The following is a 15,537-nucleotide window of genomic DNA, read 5'->3' on the forward strand; positions in this document are numbered from 1 at the left end:
GCGGTAGAGCGTCGGCCTGGCGCGCGGGGGACCCGGGTTCGATTCCCGGCCAGGGCACATAGGAGAAGCGCCCATTTGCTTCTCCATCCCGCCCCCCTTCCTCTCTGTCTCTCTCTTCCCCTCCCGCAGCCAAGGCTCCATTGGAGCAAAGATGGCCCGGGCGCTGGGGATGGCTCCTTGGCCTCTGCCCCAGGCGCTAGAGTGGCTCTGGTCGCGGCAGAGCGATGCCCCGGAGGGACAGAGCATCGTCCCCTGGTGGGCAGAGCGTTGCCCCTGGTGGGTGTGCCGGGTGGATCCCGGTCCGGCGCATGCGGGAGTCTGTCTGACTGTCTCTCCCCGTTTCTAGCTTCAGAAAACGAAAAAATAAAAATAAAAATAAATAAATAAGTTTATTCCAGCCTTTGTATATAAACTAATTGTAGAGATTGAAGAATATATTCTTCATTACTCAGAAAGGGTCTTTCCTTTTGACTGAAAACTTGGCAGCTCTCCATACCATCTCCCCACCCCAAACAACTGGGAGAATTAATGTGTTCTCTGACAGTTTTCAGCTGTGTTCCCGGCCTTCTGGTCTGTGATCTGGCAAATATTTTAAATGCCTCAAGGAGATGACTTGGCCCTGTGTTTGATAAGGTCCCCCTTTTCATGTAGCACTTTTTCTCCCAAAGATTGCTAGATAAAGAGTGATTGTAGTGTGCCTTTTAGAAGCTACTACACAGATTCGGATACAGCAAATGAACTCTCAGGAGAAATGGCTGCCATGTTTCAGAGCTCCTGAAGTTTCCAATTTGTTACAATTGCCTGGCAAAACCATCAAAAGCCTGGCTGGTTTCTCTTCTCCCCTCAATCCCAATCTTCAATCCTTACCTACAATTTGCAAATTCCCCTAAGTAAGAAAGTAACCAGCAGTGGCTTGTTCACTTTTGAAGGGCTTGCTTCTCTCTGAGTTCAGTCAGTCCTTCTTTTACCACATCTCTCCAATGTCTTAAAAAATGCATGTGTAAAATATATATGAAAAAAAAAAAAAACTGCATCTATAATAAAATTATATAAATACATAAACAAAAATTGTATATGTAAAAAATATACTTACACAATTGATTTTTATTATCTGAAGTAGTTCTATAAAGTCACCAAAAACAGTGAACTAGCAAATACTGAACTATTACCCTGGGGGGAAATACAAGCTTAGGTAATTTAATATAGATTGTTGATTTGTTAACATTGAACTCATGGCTAATAGGACTATAAATCATGCCTGAACAAAGCTTATCTAACACAACTATTTTCTCTATAAGGCCCATCACAGCTTTCCTACACTTAGGAACACTGGCCAGCCCCCCAACACTTGGGGCCATTTTAAATAGCAAAATCACCCACAAATAGGACAAAATAAAAAACAAAAGAAAAAAAAAAAAGGAAAACATGGCACTATAGGCCATGAAAATGGACACTTGTTTACTTATAAGAGCTGAAACAAGCAGAGCATTGCCTTGTTTGACTTCAGATGTGAACATGCATATCATATAACTTACATTTTTTGCCACTCTGTGCATGTGTATGTCACAAATGACCACAAGAGCACTGTGAGCGCTAATTTTAGCATTAAAAATATACATTTTTAGCAGATAGGTGAATCTTCAAATAAGGAATCTGTGAAATGATTTGACTCTTTGAGCTCTTACAGTGGGAGTGGTACTCTGTGGCTTCCTACTCCACTCCAAAACAGAAACCCTCAATAACCATTTAAAATGACTTTTTAAAGTTTCCTGATAGTATTATTTTCTGCTAAAAAAACATTTATTGCTAAAGCCCTTAGGAACTAGACATAAGATTTAGTTCGGCCACAGGCAGATAACAATTTATGACACTTTGAATTATTTCTTCTGATTATGTACACCACCTCACCTGTCCAGTTTCGTTCTGACTCGGTTAAATTTTATCTTTTTAGTGGTCCACTTTGAGTAAAGTTGGCAATATATCCATATCTGTTGGTAGACAGTTATTAAAATGGATAATGTCAGCATGAATCTTCCTGTAATTTGTAAGAACATTCCATACTGGCTGCTGGGGAGTTTCTTATAAAATACTGATCTCTAAACTAGATTATAAATCACTCCTGGATGGGAGCCCCTTCCCCCTATGAGAGCAGAGTGAACGTCCTCACATCTGGTTCACTGAAGATGATGGAGAGCAAGCTCCTGAAAAGACAGGACGAAGGGCAGAAGAATCTGGGAGTACGGAGGTGTGCGGAAGGTCTTGGGGCAGACAAGAGTAGAGGGGGTGGAGAAAAAACCTCTCCAAGTTTTCTGAACTAGTCTCCATCTCAACTCTACCTCCTTCGTCTGTATCCCTGGATCTCTGTAGGTTTTCAGAGAAGCACAGAAATGGGTCAAATTAGATGAAAACAGAGCTCCTACTGCTAGAGTTGCAGGTAACTGAGTAAGAAAAACCCGCCCTGGGAGAAGGCAAGCAGTAGCTTTTGAGACCAGATCTGAGTGAGGGTCCCCAAGCAGAGGCGAGCTCCATGAAGAGCTCATTACCGAGCCACTGCCAAGGGTCTTGCAGGCCTAAGGAGAGAGAGGTTTTAATTTTCTTCCCTTGTGACATCGTGAGTGGCCTTGAAAGGTGACCCTCCCAGAGATGAAGGCCTACAGGCTCAGTCCATGTACAAGCTCAAGCTGTAATACTTTTTGAGCCAGTTTCCCATTAATAAAGCCTCTTTATTCAGCCCTGGATCAACAAGTGAAGAGTTGAACCATGCTGTTGCTGACTAGGAACTTGTGTAAGTAAAGAGTTAACTATACTCCCTCTTCCTGCATGAAGTTACTTAGGAGCGCTCTGACCAGGTATCTCTCCTCTACCATGAAAAAGGCAACTGCTGCCCCACCGGAACACTGGCTTAAGTTTTTCCCTTTCATGTGTCTTTATAAGGCAGAGCAGACAGGAGAGGAGAAATCATTTCAAGATGATGAAATGGCTGTGAGCCCACAGCTAGGGGGAGAAAGATTTTCCCTTAATCAGATGAAAAAACAATAACATTGTATCATAATATATGTAATCTTTTTATAAACACTGTAAATTAATATATACGCATGTATATGTACATATGTACATACTTATATATACATAATTTGTGAGGGCAAGACCACATAGGACCTCTTTAGATATGCCTGATGCTGTAGAATCTGCAGGGAGGTCTCCCTTGGGAAGAAAATAAAGGTCTGTAGATACACCCTAAAGAGTACTGCTGTTGTATACGTTTAGGGAGTTGTTGAGATGTCAATTCTATAATATCACTTAGAAATATTTGGGCCATTCTGAAAACATAGTGAATCCATAGTAAGATAGCTCAGGCAGTGGGGGTGGAGGGGTTACCAAAAAATACTCACTATGCCAAAAGAAAGGAAAACAGGTGTCCACACAAAATTTATACAATAATTTTCATAGCAATATTACTTGAAATAGCCAAAAAAGTGGAAACAACCTAATGCCTGTCAACTGATGAATAGATAAACAACTGCGGTATAACCTTATATTACACTCTTCAGCCATAAAAAGAAATGGACTACTGATGCAGGCTACAACATGGGTGAACATTGAAAATGTTATGCTAAGTGAAAGAAACTCGCCACAAAAAGACATATATTGTATAATTTCATTAATATGAAATGTTCAAAATAAACATATCCATAGGTACAGAAAAGAGATTTACTTTTGCCAGGAGTTGGGGTAAGGTGGGGAGTGACTGTTAATGGGTACAACATTTCTTTTTTGGGATGATGAAATGTTCCAAAATTGATTGTGGTATGATTACCACACTCTGTGAGCATACTAAAAAACATTAAATATATCATTTTACTTGGTAGAGTGTATAGCATATGCAAAAAAACAGCGGTTAACAAAAAACAAATAAAATGAGATATCCCATATGCCCAAGAAGGAAGGATAGCAAAACATGAAATTTAGGACTCAAATTTAGAAAAGATTTTAGAAGCCATCTCCTCTGACTGTCCCCACAACTGAGTTGCTGAAGAAAACCCCAAGTTCGTTATAGATGCCACAAGTTCCATTCTCACTTTGGGTCTTCAATGCCACCTATCAATTAGTTTATCTTTCTTTCACACCGCTCTCAATGATACTAACCCTTTATGATAGTATCCATTAACACCCACACAACTTTATTCTCCATACTCTGAGCCATTTATCTCTTACTTCACTGAAAAACATGTTGTCACTAACCATATTTATCTTACAGACCAGACCTTATTCTGTCCATATCCCTAAGCATTTCCTCTCATCTCTGTGAGAGAATCCCTTCTGTTGGAGATCAAAGACCTCCCATCTCCTTCAGTCTCCTGCCTCTTTCCATCTCTTCACTTCCCCCACCACCTCATGCTTGAGACGTTTCAAACCATTTGGTTCCCTGATAAGTAGCACTCTTCCTACCACCATGCCTTTTGCATGTACAACTCCCTGTCCCTTATCTTGAATGTCCTCCTTATGGACCACCACTTACGGAACAGCAGGATCCACACAAACCAACCAACCAACCCTACTTCTCCCCCAACTGTGATCAAGCTTCACATCCTCCCTAAAATATTCTCTGGTTCTATTTTCAGTCTCTTCCCACTCCTACCATAACATCGATTTTTCTCTCTCTACTTGTTAGAATTGGGCACATATTCCTTTGATTGAATATATTATACCAAATTGTTTTTATTGGCTTGGTTACATGGAAGTCACCTTAAACTGCAAGCTCTTTGATGGAGAAAGCACTTCTCTGTGTCTCTCAGCATCTACATGGCTGGTGCACAAGATGGTTGTTGAAACAGTCACAAGAATCTTCATTACATCATCTTACTTTGTGGCTATTTTATCCTAATTTGAATGTTTTCAGTTACAGGATGCTCACTCTACTCTTTTTTAAGGCAGCTCAATCCATGTTTGGAACACTGTAATAATTAGGAAAGTCTTTCTCACATTGAACCTAAATATTCTTCCCTTTAATGTTCACTTATTGATTCTGACTCTGCCTGGTGGAGCATATAGATCAAGCTGTTTCCTCTTTAACACAATATCTCTATTAAATGGTTGCCCATCACTTTCAAATACCTTTCTCCTTCCTCCCCCTCCTTTGGTCACACACAGAGTAAAGACATTTTGTCTTCTTCAGGTTCAATATCCTCATTACCCAAAGGCATCCTTTGTTTAAATGGCCTCTAGATCTCCCATGGTCCTACTTTATCTTTTGGGGATGTTTTCTCACTGGTCAATTTCCTTATCAAGATGGCTCCCAGAACTAGTCCCTGTTCCTGGAAGTGAGAGCAGACTAGGAGTTCACTCTATCAGGAACTATGTCACTGTTCCCGCAGCCTAGGTCTTGTGGGATCCATGTCATACCATCACAGTGAACTAAAATATCCAGGCTTTTTCTGACGAGCTGGGACATGGTTCATCTGCCCTTCTAATGCCAACTTTATTGTCCCAGAATTCACCAGGAGTGTTGATATGGTTAAGTGAAATAAATGAAGATCCCATCAGAGCACTGAATTCCTGAGTTAGAGGCTGGAAAGGAATTCACTCAGAGAAGAAAGCAAAGGAGGATGAAGATGGGAATTGGAATGTTGATGTTTCTCCAACCTTTGATCATTTCACTAAGGCCTCATCATGCAGTATATTTCTCTGTAGGCAGGGGTCTCAGCTATGAGCCTCATCACCCATAACCATCCGCCAGGGTGAGGAAGGCATTGCCGCTGGAGCAGTAGTGATGTTAATCTACTTTACAAGAGGTGCTAAGAGCCCTCTTCCACGAGGGCCTGGCCGGAATTCGGGAAGCTGCCAAAGCCTCAGACAAGCGCTGAGCCCGTCTTGGTGTGCTTGCGTCCTCCTGCGATGAGCCTGTGTATGTCAACGGGGTAGAGGCCCTTTGTGCTGAATGTCAAATTAGCCTAATTGAGGATGATGACAACGAGGAACTAGGAAAACGGGTAGGCCTCTGTAAAACCGATGGAGTGGGAAAACCCTGTAAAGCAGTCGGCTGCGGTTGTGTCGTGGTTAAGGACTATGGCAAAGGGTCTTAGGCCAACGATATCATCGAGGAGTACTTCACATGCAAGAAAGGAACAGATACACTTGGCTTGTGTTTCTCAAAAATAAAAATATGCTGAAATGATTATGAATCCACAACCTTAACCAAATTGGGGGGGGGCGTAAAAAAAGGCAGTAAAGTAGGGGAACACTTGGATGCAAGATGCTTTTGTAAGACTTGCAGCTAAAAGTGAATGAAAGAAGAACAAAAGGTCGCCCTGGCCGGTTGGCTCAGTGGTGGAGCGTCGGCCTGGCGTGCAGGAGTCCCGGGTTCGATTCCGGGCCAGGGCACACAGGAGAGGCGCCCATCTGCTTCTCCACCCCTCCCCCTCTCCTTCCTCTCTGTCTCTCTCTTCCCCTCCCGCAGCCGAGGCTCCATTGGAGCAAAGATAGCCCGGGCGCTGGGGATGGCTCCATGGCCTCTGCCTCAGGTGCTAGAATGGCTCTGGACGCCCCAGATGGGCAGAGCATCGCCCCCTGGTGGGCATGCCGGGTGGATCCCGGTCGGGTGCATGCGGAGTCTGTCTGACTGCCTCCCCGTTTCCAGCTTCGGAAAAATGAAAAAAAAAAAAGAAGAAGAAGAAGAACAAAAGGTCTTCTCCCTCCTACTCTGCCCATAGAGAGATGGCACAGGTATAGGTCTTAAAAGCAGAGCTGAAAGAGGGTCTGTTATACAAATGCATCATCCTACTCTGAAAATCATCAGAGGTAGTTTCTCTCCCCTAGCAGGAGCCCTCTTTAGAGAAGACAAGGATGAGAAATGTAGGTCTCTCCTGGCATGGTAGTGGGCAGGTTAGCTGGAGACCGGTGCCTTTGCAAGGAAGAGGGAGAAAGATCCAACTTCCAGATGTACCAGAACCCCTTTATTTGGGGAAAGTCTTAAATTCCTGACTTTCAGACCTCCCCAAAGGATCACAAGCTTGAAAGAAGACCTTTTTTTTTTTAAAAGATACTGATTCATGGTTGGAGTTTTTCTCCATGGCAGCATGTCTGTGACAGATAGTGTTTTGCTCCAAGTCAAAGGTACGTCTACTTAGATGAAAATTCGCCTGAGCCCATTATGGGCCCAAAACGACCCAAGCGTACAAAGCCTGAGCTTCAAATGGCACCAGGGTAAATAGTGAATGTTTTCATAGTCTTTGTCCAAAATAAACATTTGAAAAATCCCAGAGGTTTTAGTTTCCTGAAGTAAAGAAAAATCATATTTCCAGCTGTCATTGGAAAATATCACACAAAATCCCACGTTTTTATCTTCCCAAATATTTTTACAATTACTAAATACTTAAAGGACTATTTTCGTTTGTTTTTATGTTGGTGAGCGGTTTCACACAGCAAGCAGTTACGTCAGGAGTCCTAAGGTATTAACACAGATCACAGAAAGCTGCGCAAGCGGCTTCCTTACTTGACTCGCCGGGTTTTTGGGTGAAGTAGGGGTCTGGCGTAATTGCCCATGCGGCCAGTAAACATGCCAAAGCGCAATCTTTTGTCTTCACTATGAGAATGTTTTATAAACACATGGTTATCAGCATATGCTGACTTTCAGAAATATTAACTACAAAATTGGCAGCAAGCTTCAGCATTTGCAAAAATCCATATGTTCATTAAATTATTTGTGTATGTTTGTGAGTGTGTGTATCTATATCTGAAAGCAGTTTCTGTATCTGAAAACAGTTGTTGTATCTTTTCTTCTGAAGACTTCGAGGCTCCTTTTAGCGTTTTATTAGAAGGAAAGTAAATCAATGTCTTTGCTGAAAGTCGTGTTTATCAGTCAAGATTTTAGAACATTTCCTGAGGTTTGCAAGACCTGGACTAGTTGAGATTAAAACTTTTTTTTTCAGAGTTCAGCAGTTTCTCCCAATTTGTAAAGCCTACAAGAGCGATGGTATGTTGTTGTCTTCTAATGACTAGAACAATATGTATATTTTGGTAGGTACAACCCAGACAGCCTTTCAGGATTTGGCACTATGAAGTCACGGAACTGAAAAAGACTTGGAGAGGTTATCTAGTCCCAATATTTGTCTTCAGATCCTTTAGGACCACCCCAGAGAAATAAAAATTTATTCTATTTTTTTAAAGTTCTCTCCCACAATTATCCCCCTTGATAACAATTTGTTTTACATCTAGCAACCCTATTGCCAGATCATAGATAGATGATAGATAGATAGATAGATAGATAGATAGATAGATACTGGTTTTTCAGATTTATTTATACTAATTAGCTAGTTTCAACAACCCTCTTGCAGAATGTGTAGTGTTGCCACTTCCATTTTCTGGATGAAGACAGTGAGAAAGAGGAGTTAAGTGGCCTGCCGCAAACCTCAGCAGAGATATGAGTCACGGTTGGGAGTGAGAACACAGAGCCACAGCCTTCATTCCTGAGCTGTTTCCTCAACTCTACATTTTTCTTCAGTACATTAAAAAGCAAAAAACAACCACATTTGAGTGACCAAACAATGGTAATTAGACTGTGCACGAGCCAACAGCTACTGCAGAAAGACTTCAACCGCCTACAGAGCACCGTCTATCCATGCTTGTGCAAATACCAAACTTTCCTTCTCTTTTCTTAAGTTCACGAAAGGAAAAATGAAGGGTAGTTATCAAGAAAAAAGGATATTTGCTTTAACTCCACATAGGAACAAGTGGAATTCAGCTACTACCAAAAAGCAAATTTCTTGGTGGATTTGCAACAAGCAGTTCACATGAAACTGGCTGGCTCTATTTCTATTGTTCTCATATCGGTACTACTGGACAGCTTTAATTAATACCAGAAACTGCACAGGAAACATCCTTTAATTATTCCTCTTAGATTTAGAGAAAATGTAGCATACTAAAAACAAAGTAAGCTGCAAGCCTTTGAACTCCAGTGTTATCTTTGTCCTTTGGCTTGCTAGGGTTTTGTGTTATCAGACATGATAATTTGTTTTCATTGATACCCTTGATGAAATTAATTGAGTTTTAGACTAGCATACATTTCCTTTTGCTGATACTTTCACTCTTGGCAAGGTCTTATCTGGGCAGTTAGTCCTGTTCTCGTCTGGTTCTGTCTGCTGAGATTCAATAGCTGCAGGATTGTTGCTGTTTTAAACAAAGATGTTTACTTTTGTTATTGATGTAATATTCAGTTCACTTCCCCTTTTTATCTTCCCATAACGTACAGACCAACTCCCTCTTTTTTTCCTATGGAGATGACGGTTTTGGACTTCACTGCTAAGTTTTCTTAGAAACACCCTACCAGACCTTTCCAAATATATCATCATCAGAAGAGGGAAAGCCATTTCAGACACTCCTATCTGTCCACTTGGCTTGAATTCAATTGATATCTTACTTCTAGGTCCTAAACATTTCCTTTCTTTTTCTTCAACTGTATTACTTTCTCTTTTTCAAACATCAAAGTCATACATGCTTAGTAGAAAAGAACTTAAAAATGAAAATAAGATCTTCTTCATATACACCCTGACATCATTCAGTGTCAAATCATGCTCTGCATTAAACAGTGTTTTTGGAAGAAAAAAAATAAGGCATATATAAGCTATATCATCATATATAATACAAAATATAGTTCTGATTGATAGATTATTATACTAAAGAAATTATACTATATTTATTCTATCTTTTGGTCTGCAATTAGCTTTTTACATATATTAATTTGCCTTAGACATCTTTCCAAGAATGTGTTTTACTTAATTTATTTATTGATAAAGATTAAGTCCTTCCCAGTATTTTTGCTATTATAAAGCCATAGGGGTTTATTTGGGGGTGAAGAGGAGAGTGTTAATTCATACAGAATAGTATGTTTATTAAATAATCTATTTTTTGAATGATGATTTGAAAGATAATCTTTACCACTTAATAAATGGTGCATATCTTTCCAAAGAAACTATTGTTTGAACCACCCACCATTGTTTACTGTCAAGCTGTGTGGTAATTCAGTGACCTATACATGGGCTACTGTAATTACTGCAATAACTGTAGTGGGACTCCTTAGTACCTAGTGCTTAGTACCTTTCGAACAATATTTTGACAGCTTGCTATTTCCCACATTGTGAGTCCTACATGCTCAAGGTAGATCTCCTATGTCTTCCAGACTCTTCTTCAGATGAGGAGCAGACGTAAAACCTAGATTTCATCAATCAAAAGCAACACATAAGTTGGAGGCAGAAGGGAGCAACAGGAGGAAGGAGCCCCAGAACCAGGAGTTTGCACACCAGGAAGATTTGTTGGCAGAAGCATGTGGAATTTTCACAGGGAACTGTGGTGAGCTACAGGCTGTAGCAGTCCTGACTGTGTCATCCCCAACTCTATAGTCCTATCTATGCAATATCCCAGCCTGGTTCTATAACCTTCCTGGAGTTTCTGTGAGTTGTCTGATAGTTTCTACAAATCTCTTTTTGCTTAAATTAGCCAGAGTGGGTTCTGTCTAAATGAACTGGTGTTAGGGGAAATGATTGCATAATAGATCCTCAAGGAAATAAGAATCTAGGATTGGTTACCTGAACTAGTTAAATGTACAATAAGTCCTCCCTTACTGTCATCAATAGGTTCTGTGACTTTAAGCAAAACCATGTATAATAAAGCCAATTTTGCATAGACAGTTGATATAAACAGTTAAGTTCCTATGGCACCTCATCAATGCTTCTCTTTTTGCATAGAGAAAAGATGGAGGAAGAAGCTAACATCCATTGAGGATCTTACCTATGCCAAATATTGTGATAAGTACTTAACATTTCATATCAATAATTTTCAAAAATAACATCAGTTTACAGGCGATAAAACTGAGGCTCAAAAAGATTACATTATTTGCCCAACTCACAAGAAATAAGTAGAAAGATATTTTAATCTATTTAGTGACCAGTTGTGTGTATATATAGATGATATGAGATATATACAAAAATATGATATATTGATTATATGTGTATATATATATGATATGCAAATATTATATACAGTAGGTCAACAGACTTTTTTGTTTAACTTAGTGCCTTTTTTGGTATGCATAAGATTTGCTTTGGGGGATTATTTAAAATGTAGATTCCAAACATCGACAACAACAACAAAATAACATACTAAATGGGAGAAGATATTTACAAATAATACTTCTGATAAGGGATTGATAATCAAAATATATAAGCAACCCATACAACTTAACATTTAAAAATATAATTTAGTTAATAGATGGGCAGAGGGATCTGAAGAGACATTTCTCCAAAGAGGACATACAGATGGCTCGAAGACATGAAAAGATCCTCAGTGTCACTAATCATTGGTAAAATGCAAATCAAAACCACAATGAGATATCATCTCACACCTGCCAGAATGGCTATCATCAAAAAATCAACAAATAACAGGTGCCCATGAAAATGCAGAGAAAAGGAAACCCTCATACACTGTTGGTGGGATTGTAAATTGGTGCAGCCACTGTGGAGAACAGTATGGAGTCTCCTCAAAAGATAGAACTGCCACACAACCCAGCGATACCACTTCTGCATATTTATGTGAAGAAGACAAAAACACTACGTAATTTAAAGAGATAAATGTACCCTCTATGTTCATTGCAGAATTATTTTTAATAGCCAAGATTTGAAAGCAACCTGAGTGTCTATCAGTACATGAACAGATAAAGAAGATATGGTATATATATACAATGGAATATTACTCATCCATAAAAAGAGTGAAATCTTATTATTTACAACAGCATGAATGGACCTATGGGTATTACACTAAGCGAAATTAAGTTAGATAGAGAAAGACAAATGCTGTATGATTTCACTTATATGTGCAATCTAAAAGACAAAACAAATGGATAAATAAAACAAAATGGAAACAGACACATAGATACAGAAAACAAGCTGGTGGTTGCCAAGAAGGAGGAAGGTGGGGCAATGGGTATAAGAAAAAAAAAAAAGAAAATGTAGATTCCTAGGGTAAAATTTCGGTATACCTATTTCCTTTTTGTTTTATTTTATTTTTTTAACTAGCACCTCCACCTGCCATTCTTCTGCGGGTGGTCAATGAACCACACTTTTGAGACACACTGCTGTCCTTCATGTGCACTTCTGACTTAAGCCTATAGCACTGAACCCTTCCCTGTCTATAGAGAACTTAGCCTTCAGAATCATATTTTTTTCATTCGATAATAAACATACCCACGATTTGATGCCTAGACTCACATTGTCTCTTCTACATGTTCATTTTGAATGATGCTGCCATTTTGTCTGGTTTCAAAATCAATCTTAATTCTTAGTGATAGCTTTATCTCTATTTCAATATCTTAAGGTTGTGATTTTATTTGACCAGGATGATGAGGATTAATGCTTAAACAAATCTCTTTTGCATTTCAACTTATTTGAAATTCTATGTAAGCCACAATTGCTCTCAAAAACTTCAAAAATAGTGATGAAAAATTTAACTCTACATAAAAATATTGACCTTGGATAAGCATACTGGATTTTTCCTATTGAATGTATTGGGCACAATTCAAGGTACACATCAATTTCAGAGCATAGTAGATAAAAATGAGAAACCCACATCTCTAAGGAGATAGACATATTTTCTAACTTCAGTCACAGAATGATTGTTTTAAAAAATTAAATATTCATTGTTTGTTGGTGGTCCTTGCTCATTAATGCAAACTTGCAAATCTTCAAGATTACATTTAGTTAAACAACTACAGAAAGTGTCAATGACTCATTCTCACTATAATTTTATGCAAAATGTTTGAGTGGAATAGAGCATTGATCCTTTTCATTAACATTGTGCTTTAATTTAAATCTTATTTTCAAGAAAGTTAAAGAGCTAATTATGCAACATTCAGCTAAAATAAAGGCCCAAGTCCCTTGAATAGAATTTATTTCAAGATTGTTTTTGACAAGAACTACATGATTCCATACATTGGTGGAACATAAAAATGAGACTAAGAGACATGGACAAGAGTGTGGTGGTTACCAGGGGTGGGGGGGGGGAGGGAGGACATGGGAGGGAGGGAGGGAGAGAGTTAGGGGGAGGGGGAGGGGCACAGAGAACTAGATAGAGGGTGACGGAGGACAATCTGACTTTGGGTGAGGGGTTTGCAACATAATTTGATGACAAAATAACCTAGACATGTTTTCTTTGAATATATGTACCCTGATTTATTAATGTCATCCCATTACCATTAATAAAAATTTATTAAAAAAAAAAAACAAAAAAAAAAAACCACACACACAAAAACAAACAAACAAACAAACAAAAAAAACAACAACAACAAAAAAAGATTGTTTTTGAAATATTTATAATTACATAAGCTATAAACTTTGTATTTCTACTTAGTCAAAAACATGGGGTTGTTGAAGTATTCCGTATTTTATTTTATCTGTTCTAGTGATTATCTAATTTTAAAATACCTAACAACAATTTCTCACTATTTGTGCTGGCACCTTATGAACATCAGTGATGACATTCCCATTTGAAAGTAATGGTATCTGAAAAAGAAGGAAAGATCATTACAAAATCTGGGGCTGTTGGGAGCCAAATAAGGGGACAAAGAAGAGAGTAGGTTTTTTTGTGATACTATAAGGAATTCCTTAAATGTACTGCTAGTGAGATATAGTATCATGCAGGAGAAATGGTCCAACAAGCGATAGATAATAAGGTCTGGAACTCAAAATCAAGTCTGGATTGGACATCTTTATTTGGGGACTGAGCTGGAGAGATTGTTATGTATATTCTGTTCACACCTACACCACCCCCTCCCACAGCTCCTGATTCTGTTGATGAGACACTGAGGGAGCCTGTCCTGGGCCTAGCTCAGAAAGAGCTATTTTTTATCATGGCAGATGTTAGCTTCTTCCATCATTAAGGAAGCTCTACATCAGATGCCATCAAGGGAATGCAAATTAAAACAGCACGAAGATGCCACTATATGGTTTTTTTAATATGGCCAAAATCCAGAACACTGAAACATAGAATGCTGGTAATGGTGGGGAGCAAAGGAACATTCATTCTTTGCTGCTGGGAATGCAAAAATGGTACAGCCCCTTCAGAAGCCAGTTTGGCAGTATTTTACAAACCTAAACATACTCTCATTATATGATCTAGCAATCACACTTCTTTGTATTAATCCAAAGGAATTGAAATTTTATGTCCACACAAACACCTGCACTTGGATGTTTATAGCAGTCTTATTCATAATTGCCAAACTTGGAAGCATCCAAGATGACATTCGGTCGGTGAATGGAAAAATAAATTGAGGTACATCCAGAGAATAGAAAGTCATTAAGCGCTAAAAAGAAGTGAACTATCAAGCTATGAAAAGACACAGAGGAAACTTAAAGGCATATTACTACATTAAGGAAGGCCAATCTGAAAAGGCTCCATATTCTATGATTCCAACTATTGTATATGACATTCTGGAAAAGGCAAAGCTGTGGAGACAGAAAATCATCAGTGGTTTCCAAGAGTTTGAGGGCAGGCAGATAAGAGGTGGAGCACAGAGAATGTTTTTAGGGCAGTGAAAATATTGGGTATGATATCATACTTGTGGATAAATGTCAGTGTACCTTTGTCCAAACTCACAGAATGTATAACGTTAAGAATGAATGGTGATATAAACTACAGATGTTGAATGGTTAGAATAATGTCAATGTAGGTTCCTCTCTTGTATCAAATGTATCACTCTGGTGTGGGATGTTGATAATGAGGAGGCTATGCATGTGGAGGGTGGGCAGGGAGTATATGTGAAGTAAATTTCTTTACTTTTTCCTGAATTTTGCTGTAAGCCTAAGACTGCTCCAGAAAAACAGTCTTAAAAAAAGATAAGGACAAAACTTTGATTTTTTTTCTCTAATATCCTAAATTTAGCTTCAAGCATTGCTGTATTGACATAAAAGCTCCAATGGTTATGATTTGATCATTCACTCAGCAAACACTATTCAGCACTTACTGGGTACAGAGCACTCTGAGGATCAAGAATGAAAAAGACATAGTTATTGCCCTCAAGGAACTTTGCCACCTAACAGGCTAGATGTAAAAGTGATGGGTGTTATACACGAGCTAGACGCAGTGGTACGGAGATGATGAAGAGAATGAGTATATTTCTATCTGATAAGACAAGAGAAGTCTACATGTATTAGAAGACATTTGACCTGAGAATTGAGATATTGGTAGAATTTGGAGCTGTCAGAGAAGAGTGAGAAACAGTTAAGATGGGAGAAGAAGCATGAAGAAATCCTTGGATACTGGGAGAGATCTAGGGTACATACTTGGATGACAGACTATTAGCTAGTACTTCAAATGTGTGAGAAATTGGGGTCATTATGTCAAGGGAACACCTAAATTGAACTTCAAGCACACAAAGTTGACTGTTACTTCCAAAACTGAGTAGAGCTCAGGGTTAATATCTTTCAAGACATATGGAAGCCTTTTTTTTTTTTTTTTTTTGAATTAAATGAACATTTATTTTTAAGTACCTTT

General features: G+C 38.9%; 1 pseudogene; it reads left to right on the forward strand.

The window, feature by feature from the left end:
- LOC136335424 (small ribosomal subunit protein eS12-like) overlaps positions 1-6,170 on the forward strand; it is an 88,445-nt pseudogene extending 82,275 nt beyond the window's left edge.
- Positions 6,171-15,537: the final 9,367 nt, after the last annotated feature.

This window comes from Saccopteryx bilineata, chromosome 4 (genome assembly GCF_036850765.1).
Source record: "Saccopteryx bilineata isolate mSacBil1 chromosome 4, mSacBil1_pri_phased_curated, whole genome shotgun sequence".
Taxonomy (NCBI): Eukaryota; Metazoa; Chordata; class Mammalia; order Chiroptera; family Emballonuridae; genus Saccopteryx; species Saccopteryx bilineata.